This window comes from Mesoplodon mirus (assembly GCF_964341445.2).
Source record: "Mesoplodon mirus genome assembly, chromosome: 12".
NCBI lineage: Eukaryota > Metazoa > Chordata > Mammalia > Artiodactyla > Ziphiidae > Mesoplodon > Mesoplodon mirus.
Genome location: NC_138988.1, coordinates 72,792,727 through 72,818,982, shown reverse-complemented (window position 1 = coordinate 72,818,982; position 26,256 = coordinate 72,792,727). Strand labels below are relative to the sequence as shown.

The 26,256-nt window shown below is 52.4% G+C and overlaps 1 long non-coding RNA gene across 1 annotated transcript in view; it reads left to right on the top strand.

Annotated features, from left to right (window-relative positions):
- The first annotated feature begins 1,078 nt into the window (after positions 1 to 1,078).
- The window catches only part of LOC309813408, a 286,009-nt gene continuing 260,831 nt past the window's right edge, over positions 1,079 to 26,256 (top strand). The window contains exon 1 of the long non-coding RNA XR_014295494.1: positions 1,079 to 1,147. This is a non-coding gene — a long non-coding RNA (uncharacterized lncRNA). The remainder of the gene's footprint in view (positions 1,148 to 26,256) is intronic.

The following is a 26,256-nucleotide window of genomic DNA, read 5'->3' as shown; positions in this document are numbered from 1 at the left end:
CTTACTAGCTGTGTGACCTTGAGCAAGTTACTTAACCACTCTGGGTCTCTGGGGAGGTAATGACAGAACTTCCTTCTGAGTGGTTGTGATGATCAAATAAGTTAACATATGTAAAGAGCTTAGAACACTGCCTGGCATATAGTAGGTGCCATGTGCATATGTGTCAGCTATTCTTTTTTAATAAGCGTTTGCTCTTATGATCAGCCTCATTGTTATTACAGAAAAGGAGCTTAGATCTTAAGAGGTGTGTGTGTTTCTCTGCTGGCACAAGTTCTGGACTGGAAATTAGGAGAGAACTGACTCTAACTCCTTGTTCTGACTTCATGTCCCTGGGTGTCCAGTCCCTCTAAGGGAAACCAGAACAAGGGAGTGTCATAGGCTGGCTCACTCTCAAAGGACACATCTGTCACCTGGAGCAGGGAGGGGAGGAGGGCAGAGAAGTGAGGGGGCAGGCCCAAGCCTGGAGGAGACCGGACAGCAAGGCTACTTCCCAGGAGCCTTCTTTATTGCTTTTGGCCTCACCAGGTACTGTGGAGATGGCTGGGATAACGGCATTAAAGGCCCAAGGTCAGGTGGGCACTGGGCTTGCAACAGGCCACTGCCTCGTTTTTTTCATCTGTCAAATGAGGGGGTTAGGGCTTCCCTGGTGGCGTGGTGGTTGACGGTCCGCCTGCCGATGCAGGGGGCGTGGGTTCGTGCCCCGGTCCGGGAGGATCCCACATGCGGCGGAGCGGCTAGGCCCGTGAGCCATGGCCGCTGAGCCTGCGCATCCGGAGCCTGTGCCCCTCAACGGGAGAGGCCCATGTACTGCAAAAAAAAAAAAAAAAAAAAATGAGGGGGTTGGTAGAGACAGTCAATAAGCTCTTTTCTAGCTGCCCCCCTCAAAACACTCATGGGAGGCTCAACCACTGGGGCGGGGTCAGTGGGGGAACCTCTTTGAAGATGAGCCGTGGGTCAGGGTTTGTTTTCCTCTTTGCCAGCTGGAGGTGGAGCAGGAACTGGTGTGTGGATCTGGCTAGGTGCGTAGCCGGTCATCAGAAGTGCCTGGCCCTTCCCCAACTAGATGACCAGAGGCCCTGACAAGTTCTGCTTATTTACAAACACACATTCGCACCCCTACAATGCATGGGCTTCTGCAAATGTGCAGGTAAGTCAAATTCTTGTAAATCAAATTCTATTCAATGTGGTTTGGTTGCTTACTGTTTAAAGCAGCCCTGTTGCACAACCTCTTGTGAAGTAAATAGCTCTCCCTCCATAAATACCAATGTTCATATTCAGGCTTTCAAAGTATGGGAGCCCCATCTGTTCAAATGTGTCTGTGTGTGTGTGTCCCTGGGTGTGTGTGTGTGTGTGTGTGCCTTTGTGTGTGTGTGCGTTGGCATTCACTCTGGCACATAAAAGGATCCATGAATGCAAATTGTTTCTTTCTCTCCACGGCTTTGTTGTGATATGTTGCTGGAAAAAGACACACTGTTCCAGCAAAGGGCAGCCCTTGAGTGGCTCAGATCTCTATCTGAGCTTGCAGCCTATCCTTCCTGGCGGCTGACTTCGACTCCCCAGGGGCATGCCCATAGGGCGGCCACCTCAGGGCGAGGCACAAAGGGAACTTAATCATTTGGGAAAAATGAAAAGCCTGCCTTGGCCTGGCATGGGACAGGGAAGGAGAGGCAGATGTGGGAGAAGGGGGTGACTGGGGATCCTCCTGGAATTTGTTCACCAGATTGCATTCTACAATCAATTATTCATCAGAGGTCATCCAGGGAGCCACTGCTGTTTGCTTCCTGTTTGTCCGCAAGACCAGCACGGTGGCCCTAACTGTTGTGTATTTCCGTGCCTGGAAGAGTGGCATGACTTCCCCTGGTAAATTCACACTGCCTCCTCCGCATGGCCCCTTGTCTCACCACCCGACACGGCTGAACTCTGTGCAGAGAAGGGTCCCCTTTGCTCCCCAGCCTTCCGCAAGCTAGAGCAGGGGCCAGCCGAGGAGACTCTGGAAAGCCTCTTCATCATTTATTTATGGTCCCTGGCCTCATCCCTGAAATAATTAGGGTTGGATATTTTCATATCATGCAATTAATTGCCATCTGCGCTGCTTAACAAGTCAGGCCACTGGGTGGCGATCCTGGAGGCCCAGGAGGATGGTAGATGGCTGGTGTTGGCTGCTACAGCCTGGGGGCAGGGAGGGGGAAAGGCTGTGGGTTGTGGGTGGGGCCGGGGCTCAGGTTCCTGGGGAAAGTGGTAAGAACCTGCTTCTCCTCTGGGAGGAGAGGGAGACAGATCCTGGCAGAAAGCTAGGTTCTCACCACAGCAGACACCCCAGGAACTATCTTAAGAGCGTGAAGATTTCAGATCAGAAGCCCTGTGTTCTAGCCCTTCTGGTTCCCCAGAAGAGGGGTCTTCTTTGGGATCCCCGAGTCTGTGTGATTTGTTGAGGGAGTGCTCTCAGGAGAAGCTGTGAGGGAGTGAGGGGAGCAGGAGAAGAATCTAGGCCAAGAAGTCACTTCAGGTGAGGCTAAGCCACGGCTTGACCCACGAGAAGCTCTGGAGCTGAATGGCATGTGGAGTTGTCCCACCTTAAGACAACGGGGCTGCCTTTAGTCCCTACCCAGTGTCATTAGCCAAGGGCTGTTCCCAGGGCAGGGGCATATGATGGAGGCCTTAACCTCCAGGCTGTCTCCCGGGGAAGTGGTTCCTTTTGGCCAAGGACAATCTGCTGACCAAGGGCACATTGTAAGCCATTAGCAGCCATCACTGCAGCAGCTTGGGGCAGGTGCCTGACAGGTGAAGGAGATCTGGGTGGGGCACCAGGGGCATCTGATACATCCTTCCATGCTGAGGCTTGGACCAGCCGCTCTGAGGTCCAGTTCCCTCCCATGTGGAAGAGGATTGCTGTCTTGTAGTGCAGAAGGGTAACAAATTGATGGGCCGTGTTGGAAGGCATCTTTTAGCTGTGATGTGCTCTGTAAATACCCAATAGTATTACTGCACATAGCCCCCTGCTGTTTGGGGAAGAAGAGCCTGGATTTAACTTTGCATGGGGCTGGAGTACACAGACCAATGCTTGGCTGGATTCATAAGGCTTCTCTCGTCCCCCTCTCCCCTGGCCCGGGCTCCCTCCGTTAGACAAACCTTCCTTTGGGAAGGTATTATCCTTTGGGATAACTTACAAAGTGGAGAGGGTTAATTTCCAGCTCTCATTCATAGATCACAGATACTAGTGTGAGACCGTTTTCAGGCCGTCTTAGGCTAGAGCAAGGGAGAGGCATGAGGGCCAAGCAGACAGGCTCGGGGTTCCACCGAGGGGACTGCAGGAGGGCCTCTTCCCATCCTCACCTGTTCTGGGGCAGGTTGACATGGAGGCTAGAAAGGGCTGAGCACTCAGGCTGGTGACAGCGGCCCTCTGTCCCCCAGAGAATAATGAGTTCAAGGTCAGCACTCCCTCCCGGCCCCTGCTGAACCCCCTGCTTCCCTATGCCCCAGCTCATAGGAAAAGGAGGGGCCCCCACCAGAGGTGGCCCTTTGGGATGAGCGAGGTTGCCTCTGTCCAGGGTGCACCCCAGGAGAAGTGATCACTGGGGGAGGCAGGGGAGGGGGCTGGGGGGACAGCCCTCCATTGTGACAGGTCCTAGGGAGACAGGAAGCTCCTGGGAGCCCAGCCAGGCCTGTGGGGTGAGGGAGGGAGGGGAAGCTGGTCAACAGAGCCCTCTGATGTGCCTGGGGCTGAGTGTGGCCTGGAGACAGCAAGTGTGAACAGCGTCAGGGTCAGAAAGGCTGACTGCTGTCTGTCACGCCTTCAAGGGAGAGAAAACAATGACATTCTGGTTCCCTTTCCTCCTCAGGAAGGGACTGCAGTGCCTCAGCCCCCCATATCACCTCCCTCCCCCGTGCTGGGCCCTGGTTCTTGGGGTGTCCTACCTTGGTGCCCCCTCATGATGTCAGATGTCACCCTGCCAAGAGCCCCACCTAGGCCCTTGGGTGTGCCCCATCTCCCAGGGTTGGGGAGGACTGAAAAATCCAGAAAATGCCTGGGCTTGGGGAAAATGCATGTTTGTTGTCATTAGTGGGAATGGGGGATTATTTCTGGGGAAACAACTCGATTCTACCTTAACAGGGCATGTGTGTGTGTGTGTGTGTGTGTGTGTGTGTGTGTGTGTGTGTGTGTGTGTGTGTGTTGGGGCCTAGGATGCACTGTCCCCCAGCTCAAGAATAGATGCCTACATGGAGCAGACAGGTCCAGACTCATCAAGGACCAGTCTGACTTAGGAAAGCTTTGGTTTCACTGCTGCTCACCCAGCACGAGGCTGGGCTCTGTGCACCAAGGTGGGGAGGAGAGGTGGGCCAGGCAGAGCCCCTGCCTCAGGGCCCGCAGAGTAGATTTACTCAGAGGAATAATGTGGGGTGGGCGGGGTCAGACCTAGGGGATCAGAGAAGGGAGGCAGTGCAGAGTCCACCAAAGTGGTCAGGGAAGGCTGCATGGAGGAGGTGGGGTTTGAAAGAAGTACAAAACTTGAACTGGGAAAGAAGAGGAAGGAGAGGGTGAATAGGGAGGGCAGCTGTGCCAGCTAAGTACAGGGGCAGGAAGAAGAGAGGGAGCCTGGCTGGAAGAAAATCTTGCCAGAATCATCATCATCATGGAGCTAATACTAACTGAACACCTACTATGTTCCAGGCACCATTCTCAGAGCTTTCCATATTAACTCATTTAATCCTCACAATGACCCCATGAAGTAGGTACTATTATTCCCATTTTAGGGAGGAAGAAACTGAGGCCCAGAGAGGTTAAGTAATGGGTACAAGGACATTCAGCCAGTGAGCGGCAGCATCAGGATTTAAACCCAAGTAGCCTTAGTCTGGAGCCTCTTCTCCTAATCAGTAAGCCTTTCTATACAAGCTAGCACACATTGAGTGCTTACTATGTGCCAGGCACCATCCTGAGCATTTTATTCATGGAAGCCTCACTGTTAAGCCCATTTTACAGATGAGAAAACTGAGACCCAGAAAGTTTCACATGAGATTACTCAAGGTTACACAGAGATCAGTGGAGCCCGCACTGGACCCCAGGCCATCTGAGTCCTTAGTGACCTCGTGAGCCCTCCACATGGAGCGGGTGGGGAGGTGGTGTGGGTGAAGGCTTTGCCCCCAAGCACTGGGAGCCCTTGGGTGATTTGATCACTAGGAGGATGCACACAGCTGGGTTGTTTGTTAATGGGCTGCTTGTTAGGAGTGGGTGGGAGACTCAGCCTAGAGACAAGCTTATTATGGACACGGGAAGCACTTTCTGGAAACTCCACTCACCCAGTAGGTGGGGCGAGTTTTCTAGCTGGGCAGAGAGGCTCTCTCTCCTCTGTCCCCTAACTCGGGCCCCACTCCCTGGGAGCCTTCCGAAGCTGGGGCAGGGGCAGAGCCTGCCTCCTCTGTGGCTCCTGTGGCCTAGTTTCCAGGCAGCCTCCAGGTACTGGGGCCTGGCAGGCAGGTTATAAATATCCCCGAGGGACAGTGAGACCTTCACTCTGACGCTGATGTGGATTAAGCTGGATGTGCAGCCTCAAGGTCATCGGCATGGCTGTGGCATCCGCTGCTCTGGGAGGTCTAGTTGAGGCCGGTGCCAAGGTGGCAATGGCAGAGGAGCAGGGCCCTGAGCCCCCAGGTCTGGCCCAGCTCAGACTTTCCTACTAGGTGGGCAAAGTTCTTTACTCCTGCTCTTACCTGCTCTAAATCTCCCCCCACTGCCAGCTTCCTCTGCCCTCCCTCCAGCCTGCCCTCAGCAGGTTTTCTTAACCCAGTCTTGGCCCAGAGGCCCTCAAACCGCAGGCCTTGGTTAAGGGGATGTGTTTTCAGGTAGGGGAATGGATTGGTGGGCAGATGGGTTGTCAGGTGGGGGATGGGTTATCAGGTTGGGGGATGGATTGGTGGGGGGATGGGTTGTCAGAGGGGGATGTGTTGTCGGGTGGGGGATAGGTTATCAGGTGGGGGGATGGGTTGCCAGGTGGGGGATGTGTTGTCAGGTGGGGGGAGGGGTTGTCAGGGGGCATAGGTTATCAGGTGGGGGGATGGGTTGCCAGGTGGGGGATGTGTTGTCAGGTGGGGGGAGGGGTTGTCAGGGGGGACAGGTTATCGGGGGGGATGGATTGGTGGGGGGAATGGGTTGTCAGAGGGGGGTGGGTTGTCAGGTGGGGGATGTGTTGTCAGGTGGGAGGATGGGTTGTCAGGAAGGATAGGTTATCAGGTGGGGGGATGGGTTGCCAGGTGGGGGGGATGGGTTGTCAACTGGAGGCTGTTCCTGGCTTTCTGCCCACCTTCTTTTCAGCCGCACCTCCTTCCCCAGCACCTCTTGTCCCCCACCCCTTTCTGGGTGGAGTTGGCCAGTGCCTCTGTGTTGACCCAGAAAAGTTGTGCCCAGCTCCCTGGGGATCTTGCACGTGTGTGCGTGTGTGTGTGTGTGTGTGTGTGTGTGTGTGTGTATGGCCAAGTCTACTCTGTTTATAAAAACAATATTTAGAAATCTCAGAGTCTCACAGCCAGTCAGGACGTAAAGGATAAGTTTATTCTGAGACTGAGGCTCGGAGAAGGCACATGATGTGTGCACAGCTGAAGCCCAGGCTTTCTGAACTCTGACTCCCAGCCCAGTGCTCTCTAGGGACAGTCTGCCTTTGGATTTGGGTCCATGTCAAGGGAGTCCCAAGAGGGCCCAGGGACCTAGGTTGGGGTTAAGGGGACCTGGGCTCCAGGAGCTGGGTGTGGGGTGGGGATGGATGGGCTGACGTCATGAGCATGTGACGTCGTGGAGAAGAAGCTGCAAGTGTATGGAGAAACAGCAGCAGAGGCTCTTGGCATGGTCCGGCGGGACCACCAGCCGGACTCAGTGACCCAACTGATGTGGACGCTGGAGGAAAGATGGTAGAAATCCCAGCAGATCCTTTCACAGACAGCCTAGCACTGCCCTTGTTCAGAGACCAAGGGTCCTTCCCTCCTCCAGAGGCTTGAAAGGAACGAGAAAGCAAATCCAGGCCACAGCTTACCTGGAGCCTGAGGGCCGAGCTGGGCCAGGTTGTATAGACAGTTCCAGGACATCCGGGGGAGGATGTAATGCCCAGGGAGCAGCCCCCCTCAAGAAGGCCGAATGCATGTCAGGAACATTTCCTGGGAACTTGCCCAGGCTGCGCTGGCCCTGCAGGGCTCACCTCCACCATCTCACCACCTCCGGGAAGCCCAGAAGCAGGCCATCCGTGTAGGAGGAGGTGCTGCAGGGGCTCGGGTGGCTCAGAGGTGGGGACAGGCCCCTGGCCTGGCACGCCTGCCCCACCGAGGCCTGCACCCAAGGGGAAGAGGAGGCTGAAGCTGCCCCCAGGGAGTCAAGTGCCTCCCAGCCCCACGTCTGAGCACACCACTTCCCCGTCCCCCGATACCTCCTCCGCAGTGCAGGGCAGGTGAAGGATTAACGTGGAAGCACAGGGCTCTGCTGCCCACTCTGGCCTGGCTTGGTGGGTGCTGGGTGGGCTTTTCCTTCCTCCTTTCAGTTTAAGCTGGTAACTGTCATGCTGCTCCGATATCATCTGCTGACATTTAGGTCCCAACGCTTTCTGAACATGGAAAGGACAAGATTGACCCCAGCTTGTGCTGCAGGGAGGTGGCCATGGAGGAGGGCCTTCCCAGCAGCACGAGGGACACTGGCCTCTCTCGGACTTCCTTTGAGAGGAGAAGGGAGGAGAGACTTTCTTCACTGGTTGAGGAGACTTAGAGCCTCCCTGGGTTGGTCTGAAGGCAGAGGGGGTACCTGCTGCTACCCCGTTCGTGCTCCATCCTCAGCCGGGATCACCACTGCAGCCACCTTTATCTCACAGGTGGCAAATTGGGGACCCATAACCAGGTGCTTGCTTTGGCCAACATAGTGTTTCACGATTTTGAATTTGAAAGCTGTGCTAATTCTTTCTGGTTCCCATCATTCCCTGTTATCCAAAGTACTACTCTAAACCTTTACTTTACCTGCTTGCTACCTCATGAATGATGCCATTTCCAAACTTCTTGTAAATGCAGGTGGCCCTGGGAAAGGGAGAACCTAATTCCCATGAGTTACACCTTGTGGGAACTAATTTTTTCACAGCCATCCTCTGATAACCAGTTGACTAGGGCTCTTGGGGGTTGGGGGTGGGCTGGGCCCATTTTGGAGCCTGGGGCACTGACCTGGACTTGAGCAGGCAGCAGAAGGGAGAGGTGGGCCAGGGCGGGGAAAGGTGGGAGGTTCTTGGGAAGCTTCACTATTTTTCCAGGGTGGGTCTCATGGGACGGCTTCTAGCCACCATTTTTTAAGCCCCCACCATGAGCCAGGGATGGTGTTGGATGCCTCAGAGACATTATTTAAGCCAATTATCCCCACATCACAGATGGGAAAACTGAGAATTGGAGAGGAGTCACAGTGGACTCAGGAAGCCATGGGGGTCTTGCTTGCTCTGCATGGCACTGGGGTGACACATTATCTTCATATGACAGCGGCCCTTTCACTGATTCATCAAAGGTGGATTCATGGAACGTCCCCCTACTCACCAGGATCCAGGCTGCATACAGTCCAGGCCCCTGGCCCGTTCCCAGGCTGACAGGAGAGGCAAGATGAACAAGTTGGAATCATCTAACTCTTGGAATGGCTACTGGAAGACTCCTACACCACTGCCATCAGCAAAACAACCAGCAGCGTTTCCTAAGGGCTCATGGGGCACCAGTCTGTCCTAGGGCTTCACAGGTGTTAACCCTCTCAACAGCCCGACCAAGTAGGTACTGTCACCACCTCCATTTCAGACAACTAACTGGTCTCAGAGAGGTTAAGTAATTGACCCAGTGCCACACAGCTAACGAGTACAGGCCAGGGTTTCTTACCACGACATCACCTAACAGAAGTAGGAATAAAGTGCTGCAGAAGTGCAGAAGATTGGACAACCACACAGAGAATCCACTGGCTGCTCACAACAGGCCCACAGGCAAGACAGTTAACAGAGACCTGGGGCAGGTAAGTGACTGGCCCAAGTCACTCAGCAAGCAGATAGTGGAGCTGGGTTTTCACCCCGGGTGTCACGCCTCAAAGATTTTGTTCATCCCTTTACCTTTACCTGGGAAGGACTCCTTGGTGATAGGAAGGAGGTGATGAGAAATGCATGCTTAGAAATTCTTAGAAGAGGAGGCATCCTTAGAAATTCTCAGCTCTGAGGCAGCGCTTCCATAATTCCGTTTATGAAGTGCTGGGCCTACTGACCTCGGTCTGTTGGAGGGGCTCTGCTAGCAGGCTCCATCCCCCATTTGAGATGCGCAGCCTGCCTCTGACTGAGCCGTGTGAGCTTCTCAGTCTCCAGGAGTGATTCTGTCTCATGGATGAGAGCCTCCAACATCTGTACCTGTCGGGCGACAAATCCAGACACACACTCCCTGTCTAGTTAGAGATGCCTCAGGCCCTATTAGGCCCATGAACCTGCCTGCTGCTCACAGATCCCTTTAGCTGAAAGCCCCCCAAATAAAAGGAAATGGGGAGCAATTCATGACGGGAAGTTGCCTCCTGATGCATTGTGAAGGGTCTGGGGTACAGACATGGGGGAGTGGACAGAAAACAGCTCCCACCACCTGGGTGACGCCTGGGTAGAAAGAATGACCACCTGGTGCAAGGCAAGGGGCCCCATGCCCTCCAAACCCCGGTCCCTATTAGGTGCTTGAAATCCCAGCACAAGTATCTTCCACCTCTGGGGAGGCCAGCGGGGAGTGTTCTTGTCTTTTCTGGCCCTGCACCAAGCTAGGCGGGGAGGGAACACAGGCAGCTGATGGGCAGACGTATCCTGAGAGCAGGCTGGCAATGTGATGTGTGCACAGCCAGACTGCCCTGCTCCGTGCCTTCAGGCCCTATTCTTTTCCCTCACTTTGGTCCCTTTTTTGCCAGCAAACACACCTGGGGAAGGGACACCTCTGCCATTCCCATCCATTAGCCCTTCTCCAGCTCAGCTGGACAGCTCCCAGGCAGGGGAGCTACAGGTGGAAAGACGCCAAGGGTCCATCTTCCCTGCTTCCCAGCAGGGCTCTGCTGTGCCTGGATTCAGCCACTTCATGCTACTGACTGTCTGATCACAGGTGCCTCAGCTCCCCTGCTGAGGGATACCTTCACATACCTTCCACGGTGACGGATGATGGGACACATTCACATCTGTTCCCCAGGGCAGTACCTTCCTGAGTGCAGGAAGCATGTCTGCTATACTCCTTTGGCCCTCCATGCGCTGAGCACTGGAATACATGTCGGGGATTAATTCAGTGAGTGGTCGCTCTGCTCACTGCTGCTCTGCACTCCTGCACTCAGCCACCCCTCAGCACCCCTTGAGGACTTCGGCATGTTTCTGGTCACCCACAGCTCTTAAACACCCTTGCCCTGTTTGGGAATTTCCCACTCTGGGAGTCCTACCTCTTGGGGTGAGAAATCAGACTTTCTTCCCAGCCTCTGTGACATCCAGGACACAGGCATGGACCTGGACTCTGCCAAAGGGACGCCCCTGTAGGAAGCTTAGGCTTGAGACAAGCATGCAGGCACAGGTGACACGCAATGGCTGTTTCCTGGTCAGAGCCACGGCAGAGCCATCTGGCTTTGGGGGAAGCAATGGTGGAGGTCCAGGACCCAGCACCTTGAATCAGCACCATAATACATGTGCCCAATCGTGCAGCTGTGGGGTCTTGGTGAGATCAGAGCAGAGGGGTGGGTTGGGCATCATTCCTGACCGTGTGGCTTCCCCCAGAGTCTGAGTCTGGCTCCCCCAAAGATTTGATATCTTCTTTTTCTGCTTAAACTAACCAGAGTAGATTTGCAAACACCCGGACTGATACAGCACTCCCTGGAGTAGGTCTGAGGTCTGTGTCAACAGTGTGTGAGGGTGTGTGTGTACACACATGCATGCACAGCGCTGGGTGACATACAGCTCCTGCCCTCAAGCTTACAAGCTAAAAAGTAATGGTGGTGATGACAGTGAAACTGTGTGTTGACAGGAAGGCAGCACAGTCCAAGCAGGAGGAGGTGGGTGACTGTGACCAGGACTCAGCGGAACTCTGCAGGGCAACCTGCAGGGCTGCCCATCTGGAAATGAACGGAAGGGGGAGTGATCGGGACAGAGATGCCGTAGTACCTACAGCAGGAGCCGGGGCACTGGGCCACCAGCTGCCTCCCTCAAATAGGACTCGGTCCCACCAGAAGACTCCTTCCCAGCTCCAAGGTCCAGACTCTCTGGTGGATGCAGCTGTGCCTGCTGCCCACAGAGCTGCTCCCCCAGGTACTCAGCCAGGCCTTTGCCCTCATCAGGGAGCTGAGCAGGGATGTAGGACCCAGGACTTTCAGGGAACGTGGCTGCCATTCCCCTCCACGTGCTCAACTCAGGGCCCCAGTGGACAGAGTTCCCTTGGTGGCCTCTCAGTGAAGCACCATAATTACCCATCATGGGCTCTCCCTGCTCTGAAACACATGCCTGATGAGGCCCCTCCCTGCCTCTCCCACCCCCGCCTCCACTGTCTCCCTGTCCCCTCTTACCTCCGTCTCTCTAGCCTCCCCTGCACGTATCCCACACCAGCCCCCCCTTCTCCCTCCCCTTTCTTCCCTTTCTCCCTTCCCGCTCCCGCACCTCTCTTAGCCACTTGTCCACCACCTACGTTCTCTCCACCTTGACCCCCAACCTCTCCTCCTCTTCCCTCACCTGCCATCCTTTCCCGGGAGCCCTGCCGGCCTCACCTGCCTCTCCTGTGGTCCGGTTCCGTGAATTCTAGGGCAGACGGCACAGCAGGTCGAATTGGCATCCCCTTCTCCTTACAGGAGATGTATCACAGTCCTCAGGGATCGTATCAAACTCTCCCAGGTACTGGGGAACCTGACAATGTAGGATGGACAGTTCAAGGGAAGGAAGAGAGGGGAACAGTGGACCCTGGGAGATTCAACTCCAGGAGACCCGGTCCCTCTCCTCCAGGACAGGGAGCAGGGATTCCGGTGTAGAGGCCGGGGGATAAGGGCCAAGACGGGCTGTGGGGAGAGGCTCCCACTCTTGACTCAGGGCGTGTCTGCCTTCCTCTTTCTCTTTCCATCTCTCTGTTCTCTGCTTCTGCCTCTCTGTCTCTGAGCCTCTCTTGGTCTCTTGTATCTCTGGCTCTGTGCAGTGTAGAGGCTGAGTCGGAATAACTTCTCAGCATTAACTGCTGCTTCTGTGCAGGAGAACGTTATCTTAATTGAGTCTCAGCTCGTTCACCGCCACTCCACCGTCATAAATAATGGATGTGCAAATGGGCTGTAAACCAGAAGGACTCAACAATGCCATGTGATGCGATTGCTACCAGCCTCTGCCTTCTGCAAGGAACCCAGCATTCCTCTTAATAATGCATGGTCCAAGCCTGCCACAGCCAGGTGCCCAGAGATTCCCCATGAGGAGCCATGTTATACTGTGGACCAAAGTGAAGCCGTGGAGAAGAATTGGAAAATTGCCCCCCACCACATCCTTCCAGGGTGCGGGCAGTGAGTGCCCCACAGAGCAATAGGAATGGCTCAGGTCTTCAGACCACCTTGTTTATGACAACCTCATTGAAACACTGAAACTGACCCCTACTCTCTCTCCTATTTGCACCAGCAGATGGTCTTTGGGTTTGTGGCTTTAAACCTGGGGTATAAATCCTGTGACTGTCTGCTCACTAGGTCCCTGATGACTGCACCATTCTCTGTGTATAGAGCAAGCTTCTGTTTAGAGAGTCTGAAGCTATTTAACACACTTGTACTGTTTGCAGAACCTCCCTCTGTTTGTAGAGCCTGCCAACAATTGCAGGATGAAGGTTATTTGCGGACCAATGCTGTTGGCTTACTGCTGGCCCCAGGATTCACAGTCAGTGCCTCTGCTCCCACGTAGAGGATTCCCAAATCCCAGTTCCCACTGTGCTCCCCTCTCTCTGGCTGCTCTGACTGCCCCCAGGATCTTCAACTGTGACCCATGGACCACCCATGTCAAAGTATCCCTCACCCACCATCCCCCTGTGTTACAGCTGTGCTCAGAAATGTTCTCTGATAATGAGTCTGAAAAATGAACTTCAGACCTTGAAGTTTCTGGGGTGGAGGTGTGAGGGGAAGGACCTGCAGTGCTGCTCGACAGTGCCTGGTGGGTGGTGTTCTCAATGCCCGGGGGCTTGCTTTTAAAGCGCTGGACAAACACCAGGTATTAATAAATCTCAGTGTCTGCTTTCTTCTAACACATTCTTGTTGGTTTTGTTTTGGATGGCTGTGGGGTGGATGATGGGAAGCAAGCTGTGGTTGTTTAGTGGTTTTTAACTTTAATAGCTTTGGTAATGTAGCTAAAGCCTGTTCAACTTCTGTTGTTACTGGTACCCAAATGCTTCAGGCAAATCATTCCCTTGTCTTCTGGTTCTCTCCCCAGTGGGCCAAACTGGAAGCACACAGGTCCCTGAGATATTCGAGGTCCTCTGAGGGCCAGGGGATGGCCCCTCTGTGACCAGAGTCAAAAAGGATTGCTTTGTTCAGTGATGGCTGATCTGAGCCTCCTGACGGGATAGGCTTCCCTTGGTTCCCCTCAATGCCCATGGGCTCGTTGGTCATAGACAGGTTTTGAAATTGCCGCCACACTGATTAATGATGTTACTTATAACAGCACTCATACAACCCTGTGCAGGAAACGGCATTGTCACAAACGCTACAGCACGAAATGCTCATGAAACCGTCGAGGACAATGAACTTCAGAGACGTGTGATGACTTCTCCAAAGGGCAGTGTTCTCTGTCTGTGCTGGGGGTTCCTATTCTGGTTCTGCCCTCATGGAGCCTTTGTTCTAGCTGAGGAGGAGACAGGCAAGTGAGTCAAAATAAAATAAATGAAAAGGGCGCTGCTTGGTTGTGAGAAGTGACATGAGGGAAACAGAGGAAGAGGGGACACTGAGAGATGGGTGGGAGGTGGGGAAGGTTCCCCCCCACCCCCCTATGTAGGTGACATGAAAAAGAATCACCCTCCTCCATCAGACTGGGAGCTCCCTGAGGGAAGATGCTGTGTCTCCCCCATCAGGCTTGGAGATCCAAAGGGAAGGCACCGTAAGTCCTGCACTTGGTCTAGTAGGTGCCATGGTGGGTAGGGATATTCAGCCACTCTGTTGTCTTGAAATATTGACGAGTCTGAAACGTTCTTTAATTTGGGGTCCTTCACTCAGTTGTTTAACAAATACCTTCCCACTCCTGGCATGTCTGGCCTCAAAACCCTGATCTTTTCTACCCTTCCAAAAAGGGTTCCATCCCTTTTCAGTCCTACAATTTCTTCCCCAGCATCATATTCTAAGAATAAAGAATATGGGCTAAAGCTAGACAGACTTCCATGCCCTCTAGCCCCTCAGCCCAGTGCCCCCTCCTCCCACCCACAAGCACGAGGCTTTAGAAAGCTCCAGCATCCTGGCCCATTTCCTCTCCACAGCTGAGCATGTAACCAAAATTGACTGTTGTAATGGCAAACTAAATGATGCCCTAATACCCAGATCCATCTTCCTGTAAAATAACTCATTATTCAGGCTCCAATTGCAGGGGATGGAATTAAGACAAGAACAGTTAAAGGAGGAACTGCAGCACCAGGTAGCATTCGGGAAACGCAGGGGAGGTGCACGCAAGGAGGACGTGAGGGAGTGGGCCGGGCCTGCAGGGAGGGCCCCAGGCTGGGCTTTGGGGGAAGGAGTGTCAAGTCAACCATTCCCCCCTTCTCCTGGAGAGGAAAGGGGGTGCCACCTTTGCAGTAAAAAAAAACAGGCAGAGCCAGCTACAAGCTACAGGGTCCCAACAGGAGTCACTTTGTTCCTGTCGGCAGTGCTGAGGCCAGAACCGGTGGCTCTGAGCAGACAGCGAGCCCCAGAGAAAAGGGCAGGTCCACGACTCCTGGCACGAGGCTTAATCTCAGAGAAGGGACTGGGACCTCTAAAGATCATTCCAGGGAGAACAATGAAAACAGCCTTTATGCACATGGGAGCCAGGAGAGGAGAGAATGTGGGTGGAGGAGAGGTGACCTTGCCCACATGAGCGGTGGAGACAAGACCTCGTCTGGGAACCCCTGGACACAAGGGGTCAGCCTTCCTCCCCACCGCCATCTGTACTTATGTTGGTGGGGCAGGAGCCAGAGGTCACGCGGGTCTCCAGAGAAACCAGAAGTGGTGATGCTGGAGCAACTCTTCCCTCCTGATACAATTCATTCATTCATTCATTCATTTATTCATTCAACAAACACCCCATGGTCTCCCACTACGTGTCCACCAGTCTGCCTCTGGGGATGCCATAGGGAAAAGAACACTGGGCAGGGAGTCGGGAAGCCCGGGTTCAATTCCCAGCTCTGGGACAAACTGGCCGTGCGACCGTGAGACCGTGTCCTCTGTTCTCTGGACCTTGGTGTCCTCATCTGAAAAGTGAGGAGGTTGGAACAGAGAGGGGGCAGCGGGGTCCCATCCAGCCCCGACGCCTGGGTGTCCGCACGGCTGAGGGTGGGCAGGCTCTTCACAATAAGACTGAGCCTCTGTGGGAGTTTGGAGCAGGAAGAGGGTGCACTTTGGGGCGGGAAGCCCAGGAAAAGGGTGCCAGTGCCAGTTGGAAGGCTGGAGCAGGAAAGGCTGATAAAGAAAGAAAGAGCAAGAGAGAGGGTGTGAGATGGAAAGAGAGAGGAAGATGGCGGAATGAACGACAGACAGACAGACAGACAGAGACAGAAAGAGAGCCAAAGAGAGAGACAGAGGGAGACAGAGGGAGAAGGAGAGAGAATGGGAGAGATGCTCGTCTGAGAAATGAGGAAATAGCTTAGCTCCACTAAGGTCTATTCAACACATTCTTAGTGGAGTATCTTCCACTTGCAGATACCATCCTAAGTACAGAGGAACAAAGATCAATAAGACAGTTGCCGCCTGCCATCAAAGGACCATCAGTGGGGCTTCCCTGGTGGCGCAGTGGTTGAGAGTCCGCTTGCTGATGCAGGGGACACAGGTTCATGCACCGGTCTGGGAAGATCCCACATGCCACGGAGCAGCTGGGCCCGTGAGTCATGGCTGCTGGGCCTGCGCGTCTGGAGCCTGTGCTCCGCAACGGGAGAGGCCACAACAGTGAGAGGCCTGCGTACCGCAAAAAAACAAACAAAAAAAGAGCCATCAATGATCATATGATAATGTGAAAAGTGAGCAAAATGGCAAAATGTTGACCATGTCGGTGTCTCTCTTGCAAGAGGAACTTAATCTGGAATTCATGGACATTAGTAATAACTAACACTTATTCTGGATTCTTACTGAGTAACACAATCTTTGCAGTAACCTTATGAGGCAGGTATAAACTATCGCCTCTTTTATAGGTGAGGAAACTGAGGCACAGAGAGGTTAAGCAATTTTCCCAAGGTTGCGCAGTCGGTGAGTGGTACAGCCAGGATTCGAACCAGGGCAGCCTGGTCTCCCAGCCTGTGCTTCACCTTCACCCTCTATGGACAGGCTAGGAAGCTTGGTGTGGAAAAATACAAAGTGCCCTCCTCCAGCCTCAGGCAAGGTGGAAGCAGCTCCCCTCCTACCAGGCAGCTTCGCCCCAAAGAGGATTGATTCTTTCCCCTGCATCTGCTTTGTGTGATAATAAGGAGAAGTTTGGTGCTTTATCCATAAATGCGCCTCACAAGAGAAGAAGAAAGGAACAGAGCTCTTTGCCAAGGCAAGCTCTGATTCTTCGAGTCAGGACCAGCCCATGGCAAGATTGGAAATCATGTCAGCTTTGCTCTGATGTTTTCCAAGCTGTCTCTACGTGGTGGCAGAGTCTGTGACTGTGGACTAATGATTCATTCTCTTTGAAACTCAGTCTTCTCATCTGTAAAGTGATCAGACTGAATTATATCCACACACTCTTCACTGTGTCCCAGACCTCTTTTCCCTTCCACTGTGTCTCTCTTGTTTTTCATTCCTATCAGACATCACATCCATCAGTGTTGTAGCAGAAACTGGTTCAGGCAGTGGGCCTGGCAGGCAAGCAGTTCCCATCACCCAGATCAAGAAACAGGTAAATGGCTGTATCTTCATCCATTAGGAATCAATTCAAATACCTATATCTGAAAGATACAAAATAATAGTAGCTAAAGCAAGACAGAAGCTTATTGATATTGTAAAAGAAATTCAAAGATGAGCCAGCCACAAAAACAGGGTGGATCTTCAGTGTCAGGGACCCGGGCTCCTTCCAGTTGGCATCTCTCCTACACTCTGCATGTGAGTGCCATCTCATGGTCCAAAATGTCTGCTAGAGCTCCAGCCTTTGCATCTGTATTCCAACTAGTAAGTAAGAGAAAAGAAATTAAGAAAATTGTGCCTTCTCTTTTTTAGGAAGGCTTCACAGAAGACCCACACAACACTTCTACGTAGATTTCATTAGCCAGAATCTAGTCATATGGACATACGTGACTACTTGGGAGGATGGGAGTATAGTTTTATATGTAAGCTGAGTTTTCAGCCCTGTACTCAGCTAAGGGATTTGTTGCTACAAAAGAGGGGGAAAATGGATATTTTGTAGACACTTAGCAGTCTTTGCCATTTTCTCTTGACTTTAAATATGCTGATATCCAGGACAATAGAAATGATCATCTGGGAGGTGGGGTCCTGGCATAAGCATCTAAGGACAGGAACCCAAGTTTCTAGAATTGTCTAAACTGGGGGAAGCGGAAGATGTGGTCAATGGCATGAGGCAGGGGCTCCAAGCGTGTGACATGATAGCCGTGCTGCCCGCCAGGACCCTCCAACTTCTGTGCCCTGGGCCTGAGGCTGGCCCAAACCTCAGGGGTTAAGTTCCCCAGCTGTGGGGTTTGGGAGACAGGACACAGGGAGCGAAGCAGCTCATTACATCAGGCACATGGCCTGGGAGAGAGGGGACAAATTGAAAATGTCAGGTGCCTGGACGAAAGACAGAAAAGTCTAGACTCCTCATCAGGCACAGAGGCTGACTCAGCCCCAGGGTGGGTCGCCACCGAAGGCAGAGCTGGGCCATTCTTGAGGAATGGGAGGAGGGGCATCCTGGGAGCTGGCTAATAGCAAGCCCCACCCCCTGCAATGGAAATGGTATTCTAAACAGAACAAAGCTTGGGAGGCAAAACAAAGCTATTCCACTGAATAAATGTTCTACATGAAAGCAGCCAGAATAGCGATGAATTAAACATCAGGTCTGAATGAAGGGAAAAAGCCGTGATTTATAGTTGCTTCAGGCAGGAGGCAGCCTGGGAGAGAGGTTGTGGCTCCATTAGGGACCAGGTTTCCCCACAGAGCTCTGGAAGCACGGAGAAGAGATGTGGGCTGCCTTCAGGGTGGGGAGACTGGGACGGAGTCTTCTAGAAAAGCAGGCAGCCTGGGGAGATGAAAGGAACGTGCTCAGGAGCCAGGAGGCCCAGCTGCCTCTTAGCTCCGTGTGACCTTGGCTAAGTCACTTGGCGTCTCTGACTTCCTTGGCCCACTTGTCTGATGGAGAAGATGACACCTGTCTCCTCTCACTCGGTTCTTGGGAGGACAAAGGGTTTTGTGCTGTCATTACTTCTTGGTCCCAGCATCGCTGCGAAGGCCGTGATGACCCCAGTGCTGAGCGTCCTGGTTTCCCTTAGGTGATCAGTGTTTGAGGGGCAGAAGGCAGTAAGGGATAGAACAAGATGTGTTGGCAAGTGCTGGGCAATGCCGCTTAGGAGGTGCCTGTCAGAACAGCTTCGTGGAGTCAGACGGGCTCACCTTCCTGCCGGCAGTGGGGTGTAGTGGTTGAGATCCTGGGGGCCTGGCTTGGAGTCCCAGCTCACCTACATGTTAGCATGTGACCTCAGGCAAGTTAGGAAACTTCTCTGCACTTCAGTTTCTTCTTTGTAAGGTCAGCACAGTCATGGTACCTCATTGCGCAGTGTCCTCGTGAGGATTAAATGTGTTAATACAAGTAAAACCCTTGCAGTGTTGCCTGGCACGTGGACGCTTCCCTGTAATTGCTAGCTCTTATTAAGTTTCTAATACTGAGCACATCAACGAAACATCTAGAAAAAGAAGCCACGGGCTGGCTTTACAGGCTCCAGAACACTGCCAAAGCCATGCTACTCATACTTTGCTCTGCACAGGAGTCCCTTGGGGATCTTGTTAAATTGCAGGTTCTGATTCAGCAGGTCTGCGGTGAGGCCTGAGATTCTGCATTTCTAACTAGTGCCCGGGGAAGCTGGGACCACACGTTGAGTAGCGAGAGGCTAAGGGATGCTCTGGTTGAATCCCCACGACTCACGCCTCCTCAGGTCCGGATGTAGGGCTATTTCAGGAGGCTGTTGGGTCAGCAGGTCTGCACTGCTGCACTCCACCCCCACCTTCCGCCTGAAAGCTGTCTTGTTGAAAGAAGGAATCATCGATATACATGAGGGATGAGTCTTGATTTTCAACTGACAGGACTTTATCAGCTCACAGAAAACCACCCAAAAAGCTCAGGCAATCTGTCTTGCTGGGATATTCCTGATCTATTGCAAATGACACAGAAATCCATTCCTAAAAATTCCCAGCAGCTGACGATGGTGCTGAGGCTGCTGGGAGAAAAGTGGTGAGTGGGCAGATGTAGCTGTGGGCAAGTCCCGGCTGGACGCCTGGATCCTGGGGTGCTGACAACCCTGTCTCTTGTGGGCTGTGTGCCTGGGGCAACTAACCTTCCCTGAGCCCGTCTTCCTCAGCGATAAGTGGGGACGACAAGAGCCCCTGCTTTATAGGGCAGTGTGTACGGGTATGAAAAGTTGTCCAAGACTGACAGTTAAGTGAAGAAAGCAAATTGCAGAAACAATTATTTTAATCGTTAATTTTAATTCCATTAAAAATGGACAATAATATATATTTGCAAACTCATGCAAACGTCTAGAAGAAAATGTACCCCAAGCAGTAGTTATCTTGGGGAGGGAGAGGAGGGATTAGGGGGGCCTTTTACTGTCAATATTGTGAATTTCTATATTGTTTGATTTTTTTAAAAAATGAGCATGCATTACTTTTATAGTCAGAAAACACCCATTTTAAAAAAAATCTGCTTACAAATGGCCAGCCTTATAGGCCACTGTGGAGAGAGAACATTTGGCACGTCCCTTCTTCTGACCAGCACAGACCATAGGATCTAGGGTCTTCTAGAAGGGCTGGATGAGAGTTTTGCCTTGTCACTCGCTAGCTGTCAAACTTGGGCAGGTTCCTACATCTACTGATGTAGCAAACTGAAAATGATAATAATACCTCAACCAGGAGGTCAGCAGCCTGAGCACCAGTGAGGACAGAGTGACAACACTCCCCCCTCCAGGAGGAAGAGGAGGGGGAGGAGGGGGAGGGTAGGACTATGGAGGGTCTGGGAACCCCACTAAGCTCAACACAATTGGTGTTTCCTCTGCCTAGCAAGGAAAGGAACAGATCCTGTTGCACAGACTATGGCATAGCTCTAATTACCCTACAGTCCAGTATGAAAACTTTCATGCCTCTGAGCCTCTGCTCATGCTGTTCCCGCTCCCTGGGCTGCCCTTGCCTCCTTCACCAGGCTACTTCTTGCACACCCTTCAAGACTTGGCTCCTCCAGGAATCTTCCCTGAGCCCCCTGCTGCAGCTGGGGGGCAGGGGGCCCTCTTAGGTGTTCCCTCAAAAGGCTACATTTCTGTATCTCCCTAGGCTACCCCCTGCATAGTAATTAGTTTCCTTGTTTGTTTCCTTTTTAGGACTGAGAAGTGGGCAGGTGTGGGTCTCATTCACTTTTGAATCCCTGGCATCTGGCACAGGGCCGGGCACGTATTTTTATCTATCTTTCAGCCTTTTACACCTTTTGATTTAAGCCCCTGAGAACATCCTGATATTTCCTAGTTGTGCCAATGTGAATCCTTCTGTCCTATGAGGAAGGGGGAATAGGAGAGGGCCAGATTGCTAGGGCGGTGATGGCATGGTGCCCTCTTGTGGCCATGTGCAGGGGCGGCTGCAGCATTAGGGCGGGGGAAAGGGTAGGGGTCGGGTGGGACTGGGGCGCTCGGTAAGACCAATAATGGTCCCTAGGGGCAGGTAAGTGAGTGGGGGGAGGGGGTTGTTGGATTAGCCCTTTCTGCCTCCATAGATCCAAATAGGGCCTGTGGTTTGGCTTAAAAGCATTAGCAAAGCAAGAGGAAGCCCAGAGACTGTCCCCCTGTGGAGAGAAAGAGGCAGCCACGTGGAGGTGCCTCAGGGCAGTGCTGAGGGCAGGAAGATGGAGCAAAGATACCACCGGTGCTTTGCTGGGAGAGGGACTGAGTGTCTCCTGCTCAGATGTTGCCGTAGGCCTGAGAAGAACAGAGAGGCCCTTCAGCTAGGGATCCGTAGGGAACTGGATCCGTTTTCTCTTGCAGGAAAATCATGTTCGAAAGCTCCTTGCTCCTCCCAGCACCCTTCCAGTCCTGACATCCAGGGTTACGTGGGGCTTCCTCACTTCTCCGTGACCCTTTCTCTAAAGCCTGTCCCAGAGCTATGGTTAGAACATGTGAACTGCTCCAACAGATATAAGACATTTCCTAGGGCTATAGCCATGCAGGATAAAACTGAGGCGGAAAGTGTCAAATACCAAACTGCTGAAACAATGCTCTTTCTCCGGGCCATGTGAGGAATTTCCAAGCCCACAGAAGTCATCTGGTCCAGCCGCCTGCCTCAGATACATAAACCAGAGTAGGCAGACGCTGGTCAGTCTCCTCTTCTTTCTTGTCATGTGACACCAGTGGCATTATCAGACTCCTCTCGTCTTTCCTCTCGGACCTCACATTTCCTGGTCGTCCTCTGTGCCTGGCCCTTTATGGGACCAGGGAGGGGCCCACTGAGGTGTGTTGAGAAGAGGGACCACCAAGGGAGGTGATGACTTCACCAGAAGCCCAACCACCTCCTCCAACGTATCACTCCCTTTTAACTGAGGTTCGCTGACTGAAGTCTAACTTGAGTCTTTCTTGCTTTTTGAACCCCGGTCCCCTAGTTCTGCCCCCCGAGCTAGAGAGGTGCCCATTAACCTCCGCCTTCCTCCCCCAGCCCCATTTAACTCCCACCCACCCTCTAGGCTTTTCCTACAAGTTCTATTTTTTCCCCAACTTTTCATCATTTCTCCTATTGGCTCTGGCTCCCCTCCAGAATCTCCAAATCCTTCTTAAATGTGACAGCTAAAATAAGATGCCGGGAGAAGGCCAAGTGCAGTGGGATGATCGCACCCTGTCTTGCATGTGCTGCTTCCTCCTTCCTGGGCCCTGTCCCAGTGGTGGAGGCTGGCCCTTCACTGAAGATATTATCAGGCTTGTGGTCCCCTACGATCCTGGGCCCCCTTGGGTTTTCTTCTTGCCTCCTCCTGGATTGGCGGGGCTTGTGCTTAACTTCTGAAAGCCTTGCCTTGTATTTCACCTGTCCTGAATGGATTGTTTTTCTAATCCATCCAGCTTCTCCTGAGTTATATTCTGGCTCCCTTCGACTGAGTGTTTTCCTTCTAGTGCTCCAGTGTAAGCCAAGTTCTAGCTCTGGCCTTGCTTTTATTCATTTTTTATTCACTTATCCATTTAGTCTACAGCTACTTTTCCCCTTTGCACCAGCCACTCTGCTAGCTTGGGGATAACGTCATGCCTAAGGCAGTCCCTGGCCTCCGTGGAGACCAGAGTCTCAAGGAGGACCACTGAAATGGAACCAGGGCTGCCCTTGTGGAAAGCCTGCAGAAGCATGTGAGAGGGGGCCTGATATAATGGGAGGACTTGTTATAGCATATAGCAACTGTACTGCAGTAATGTCAAGTACGCTGTGGCTTAAAAAAAATCAGAAAACAAACAAACAAACAAAAACCCTCGAAATCTCAGTATCTTAATGCAATAAAGATTTTCTCACACACACATTCCATTGTAGGTTGTGTGACTCCCTGGGGCAGCCATCCTCTCTACAGGGATCATGGCTGCTTGTATCTTGTGGTGTCGTGTTCAATACGTGCCAGCTTCCAGGTGACTGTGGCAGAAAGAGAAGAACTGGGAACCTCACACCTGCTTTTAAGTGCCTTGGATTGGAAGAGACCCACAAGGCTCCTGCCCACACGCCATTGGCTGGTTCTGGTCACGTGGCCCCAGCTCAGGTGCAGGGGAGCCTGGGAGACACAGCCTTGCCGTGTGCTCCGACAGAGGACACAGACCGGTGAACACGCAGCGTTGTCTCTCCCGCAGGGACTCACGTGGCCGGAGCCCAGAAAGAGAAGCTCGGTGAGTCAGCGTCACCACAGTCAACCCTTTCTTGTCAGCCACCTGCCTTCAGAGCAGATCTTGGTTGGTCCTAAAGAAGAGGGCCAGAGCCAGAGGCCTGATATGTCCCACCCAGGGAAGGCCCATGATGGGGTCCCAGCCTTGTGGTGGTCAGCGTAGGTCTTGGCCCAAACCCGAACTAGCCGTGGGGTCTTGGCTAAGTGGACTCACAGCCGGTACAGGGTGGTGTTGGTCTTGCGCTGTTGTCCTCAGTCCTCTCCCTGCCCTTTATCTGCCTTCCGCAGACTCTGAGTCAGCTGGGTTTCATCTCCCCAGCAGGGAGCACAGTATCAGGAAGGAAGCAGCCGGGTCTGGGTCCCTCTCTCCCTGCCTGGGGCAGCTATGGCCCAGCTCTGGCTCTAGAGGCCATCTGGTCCCAACTGTCCCGGTGGCTCCGGCTCCCAGGCTCTGCCAACACCCCCTCTCCCTTCTCTCTCTCTCTCTCTCTCCAACCTGAGAACTGGCAGTGGCTTCTCAAGGTTGCTAATTTCTAGGTTACTTTGGTGCCCTATTGGGCTCTTGACTGCTCCAATATCTGCATGACCAGGGCCCTGCATTATATTCTCTCCATTGTGTACTTGAATTTATTTCTGTTTTCCTGTTTAGATCCTGACTTATACTCCATCTACTTGGCAGGAACCTGGCTAGGTTGGGGGCAGGGGAGGGAAGGGAGTGGGTGTTAAGTGAGATAGCACGAAAAATAGAAATCAAGTACAAATGATGGGCCTATCCCCTCTTTGTGGTCTCCAACATAGACCTTTGCCCTCCCAAAGGCTGTGTCCTCCAAACTGGTCCCAGGCAATAGAAGGTAGGGCAGGGGAGTAAACATGCATTAGAACAAGCTCCGACTGATGCCATCCTGGGCTGGTGCCGAAGCAAAGGGATAAATAGGCAGAGCTGAACCCTCCAAGTTAGAACAGAATTTTCCAGGCGCTTCCTGCAGGCAAGGTCTGTGTTGTCCCATCCATCCCGAAGCCCTGTGCTGGGAAATCTCATGGGGAAGACGTTCAGGTGCAGGCAGGGCCTTGCTGCATCACATAGATCACCCCCAGAAAGGTGACCGGCTTCTCAGCCAACGGGCTGGGCAAACTCTGCCATCCATCCTGGCCTAGCTCACAGTGGTCCTGGCTGTGCAGGCAGCAGACAGCTGAGTTCTCTGTATGCAGAACATCTCCGAGGCGGGGAAATAAATAAAATCAGAAACGATCAGTAAACCCACTGGCCTCACCGGAGGTGAACAAGCAGCCCCCTGGGGAGCTGGGCTCCGCTTCCAAGGAGGTGATTAAATTCTAAACGAACCCAGCACCGTCCCCCAGAAAGGCCAGGACTCTGGGGCTGTGGGACAGGGATAAGAACACAAAATATTTTTAAAAACGGAGGGATTTTAGAGTGAGAATCAGAACTTTAAAATTGCAGGGGACCTTCCAGGTGGCTCTCAGCCCTGGCTGCACATTGGGATCACCTGCAGGGCATTTAAAAAAAGAGAGAGAGAGAAAAGCCAGACTCCTCCCTTCCGCAGCCCCTGAAGATGCTGACTCAGTAAGGCTGGATGGGGCCTGAGCTGCTCAGATGAAGAGCTTCTGAACTGCCCTCCGGTCCAGAAGCTTCAAGCTCCACTGACAAGGAACTCAGGGGTTCTGAGAGCGGGGCCAATCAATCAAATCATGCAGCTCTTTTCCCAATGCACAGAAAAAAATCATGCTAATGAAGAAAATGTTCTGTATTTAAGGTTTGTCCCCACCCCCCATAAATGTTTCCTCTCCTTTTGGCACCTGATGCTGTATGCCTGACAGTAACCAAGCCAGTAAGAAGCCAGTATGAACCAGAAATCTCAGAAGCCACTGATCACATGTACTTTGATGTACTTTGATGACTTTTTTTGGTGGGGAGTAAGCACATGTACTTAAGCTCGTGTTTCTGTATTGTGTTTCTAGCACAAATATAGTTTTGTATATGTATATATATATACATATAGGTAGCAATATGTGTATGTGTATATATATATACATATAGGTAGCAAGCATTTCTAGGCAGTGTAAGCTCTGGATAACAAAATCAGGTAGTAGTTCCCTCAAATATTCTTTAGAAGAAAGTGGGTTAGGTGTAAATAAATACGACTCCATCTTTTGACCATCCTCAAGGTGTTCATAACTTAAGTGATACAGCCCTCCTAGAGGTCAAGACACAATCCCAGAACTAGTCTACCAGCAGGTGAATGTCAACCCCACTGCTAATTAGACAAGTGACCTTGAATAAGGTAACTAACATCCCTGTACCTTAGTTTCCCTACATGGGAAAGAGGGATAATAAATGATACCCACCTTACATGGTTGTTCTGAGGACTAAATAAGTCTGTGTGTTTAAAACTCTTTCAGCAGCACCTGGTGCTTAGTGATGCTATTAGCTGAATACATTTTAGGACTCAGTGGGGGTGTGGGATAGCAGCGTTAGTATCTTTAGAGAGGATGCTTCAGTCAAAGAGATGGTCCTTTATCCATTCTTTTTTTTAAAAACTTAATTTTTTTTTTTTTTTTTTTTTTTTGCGGTACGCAGTTCTCTCACTGTTTTGGCCTCTCCCGTTGCGGAGCACAGGCTCCGGACGCGCAGGCTCAGTGGCCATGGCTCACGGGCCCAGCCGCTCCGTGGCATGTGGGATCTTCCCAGACCGGGGCACGAACCCGTGTCCCCTGCATCAGCAGACGGACCCTCAACCACTGCGCCACCAGGGAAGCCCTAAAAACTTAATTTTGTAAGCACAGTTTTAGGTTCACAGCAGAATTGAAGGGAAGGTAAGGAGGTTTCCCACATACCCACTCCCACAGGTGCACAGCCTCCCCATTATCAAGATCACCCACCTGAGTCATACATTTGTTGCAACCAATGAACTTACACTGACACGTCATTATCACCTAAAGTCCATGGTTTATCTTAGGGTTCTCTCTTGGTGTTGTACATTCTGTGGGTTTGGACAAATGTATGATGACATGTATCCATCGT